At 42.7% G+C, this 3,178-nt stretch overlaps 1 protein-coding gene across 1 annotated transcript in view; it reads left to right on the forward strand.

Moving 5' to 3' along the window:
- Positions 1 to 3,178, forward strand: part of LOC106527874 (uncharacterized) — a gene marked incomplete at its 5' end in the record, with an annotated part of 182,668 nt that overhangs the window by 30,241 nt on the left and 149,249 nt on the right.

Here is a 3,178-nt window from a genome sequence, read left to right on the forward strand (position 1 = left end):
TTTTTAATATGTAGAAGAAGAACCTTAGAAACCTGCTGAGAATGGAAACTTATTTTAAATGAATAGTAGAAGCAAAAATGAAAGTAACTCATCAAAAAAAACCCAGTTTGTCTCTAATATGAAGTGAAGCTTCTGTTTTTACTATGCAATATTTTAAAAGTTCAAAACATTATCAAATACAGTTGCAGAAACAACTATACAGTATATACATACTGCAGACAGACGGACAGACAGACATACGTGACCAAAAACATTGGCGGAGGTAATAATATTACAATAATAGCAATATTTTTTGTAGTTTTATATTGTTAACTCCACTGACCGTGAAGGTTCCCGAAAAGGCCTGGAAAAGGCCCACAGACCAACAGTTGATAATCATAGTTGTAGCTTGTTTTGCAGCTCCAGACACGTTTCATTAGTGAGACAATGAGCACAAATGGCTCCTTTGTTCATAAAAGTTGCAGACCCCTGCTGTAGGAGAAACATCTGCTGAGTCATGTTCAGCAGATATTACCCGTAGAAACATCTGCTGAGTCATGTTCAGACACATGATACAAACACCAAAAGACACACACAAAAAAATAAACAAATGCAACAGAAAAACGCTAAAATCACAAAAATTAGACTGAAGAAAAAGATATACGACCAAGAAAACATGTAAAAGAAAAATGATGCAAAAACCAACAGCAAGTAGAAAATGCTTCAAACTCCACAAAACAAAGAGGCATCAAACCACTAGAAGGACTGGACCATCAGGTCCTATGGAACCAAACCCTGTGTACTGTAATTAAAGAAAGAGTGCACATCTGTTCTTTGTCTTCACAGTTTCTCTCAGTATTTCAGTAGATTTTTGTTAACCTGATGTAAATAATCATTCAGGATGTGTGATTTATGTTTGACTGCATGTTGCAGGGCTGCTTTAGTTCAATAAATCTATCATTTAGTACTCATGTATACTGTGATAACATGAACAAATCAGGACCAGCAAAGAGTTGGTTTTAATTAGATGGATCAAAATTACGAACTAATTATTCTTCTGTCATTATAGTCCCAGCTGAGAGCTGAAAGAAGGGCATGTTTTTGTTGTCTTCTTAAAGGCTGCTGTTTGGAAGTGTTGGTTTGTTTGTGTTTGGTTTTAAAGTGAGAGAAGCTGTGTGAAGCAGGAACACCTGAGTCTGATTTAAATGTCACTGTTTACCAGGGGACTGCAGCAGCTTTAAAGCTAACACACAGCTTCTTTACTGGATGAAAACTTAAAAACAGAAATAAATACAAAGAGGGAAGACTCGGTGGAGCAGAGGTCTGTGCAGTCGCCCCACAGCTAGAAGGCCACAGGTTCACCTCCCGGCCTTTATGGGTAGAGTTTACTGATGCTACCTTTGCACAAGTGGGTTTTCTCTGAGTACTCTGGTTTCCTGGCAGAGGTGCAATAGATCAGTGCTGCAGGCCTGTCATCCTGAGGCTGCAGGATGGAGCCAAGGCTGAAACACCGGACAAATCTTTGAGAAGAGAGAGAACAGCAGAAAGAACAACAACTCTGACATCCTCCCACAGAACAATAATAAAGATGTTCAGTGAAGACACTAAAATGTCTCTGGACTGCAGACATGTCCAGGTGTCTCTGATAGACTGGAGACATGTCCAGGTGTGTCTGATAGACTGGAGACATGTCCAGGTGTCTCTGATAGACTGGAGACATGTCCAGGTGTGTCTGTGATGGACTGGAGACATGTCCAGGTGTCACTGTGATGGACTGGAGACATGTCCAGGTGTCTCTGTGACAGACTGGAGACATGTCCAGGTGTCTCTGGTAAACTGGAGACATGTCCAAGTGTCTCTGGTAAACTGGAGACATGTCCAAGTGTCTCTGATGGACTGGGGACATGTCCAGGTGTCCTGATAGACTGGAGACATGTCCATGTGTCTCTGATGGACTGGAGACATGTCCATGTGTCTGTGATGGACTGGAGACATGTCCAGGTGTCTCTGTGATGGACTAGAGGCATGTCCAGGTGTCTCTGATAGACTGGAAACATGTCCAGGTGTCTCTGATGGACTGGAGACATGTCCAAGTGTCTGTGATGGACTGGAGACATGTCCAGGTGTCTCTGATAGACTGGAGACATGTCCATGTGTCTCTGATGGACTGGAGACATGTCCATGTGTCTGTGATGGACTGGGGACATGTCCAGGTGTCTCTGTGATGGACTGGAGACATGTCCAGTTGCCTCTGATAGACTGGAGACATGTCCAGGTGTCTCTGTGATGGACTGGAGACATGTCCAGGTGTCTCTGATAGACTGGAGACATGTCCAGGTGTCTCTGATAGACTGGAGACATGTCCGGGTGTCTCTGTGATGGACTGGAGACCTGTCCAGGTGTCTCTGATGGACTGGAGACATGTCCAGGTGTCTCTRMTGGACWGGAGACATGTCCAGGTGTCTCTGATGGACTGGAGACATGTCCAGGTGTCCCTCCCCTGTCACAGTGACTGCTGGAGACAGAAAGCAGCTCTCCAGTGACCTGGAACAGAAAAAGTGAGTAAAAAAGATGAATGAACTCTGAAAGAGAACACACACAAACACACAAACACACAAACACACTGTGTACAATTCTATCTGTTTATTTATTACAGGCTGCTGTATGGAGCTAAATTAGGGTCTTAAGTTTTGTTCAAAATAAAAAGTATTTGAAACGGAAAAAAAAGAGATTTGATACGGAAAAATAATTTTGAAACTAAAACTAAAAGATTTAAAACTGAAAACAAGATTTTAAATTGAAATAAACATGTTAGAAACTTGTAAAGTTTTAAACATCTGTCTGTGTATTAGCAATGTCTGGAGCGACCACCGACTACAGCTTTGACCTCCATGCCGCAGATCAAGAGCCTCCCCCCGGTCAAAGTGAGTCGGGCAGACCGTTTGGGTCAGCGTCCCGGGTGAGAAGCCAAACCCAATAAGCCTGAATTATTAGGCATACAAATGATTGATAAGTGCCTTCCAACCTACTAGCAGGTAAAGGAGGGACAGCCTGCAGACACTTTGGAACTGATAACTCTAATAACAGCCATTTAATGGACTGACAACATTCCATTCGAAGTGGTTCTGAATGCAACAGCTTGTCCAGCCTGTGTTGAGTTGTCAATCATAATTCCGCACTGCCTGTTGTCCGAGGCCCC

Source organism: Austrofundulus limnaeus, unplaced genomic scaffold, assembly GCF_001266775.1.
Source record: "Austrofundulus limnaeus strain Quisiro unplaced genomic scaffold, Austrofundulus_limnaeus-1.0 Scaffold346, whole genome shotgun sequence".
NCBI lineage: Eukaryota > Metazoa > Chordata > Actinopteri > Cyprinodontiformes > Rivulidae > Austrofundulus > Austrofundulus limnaeus.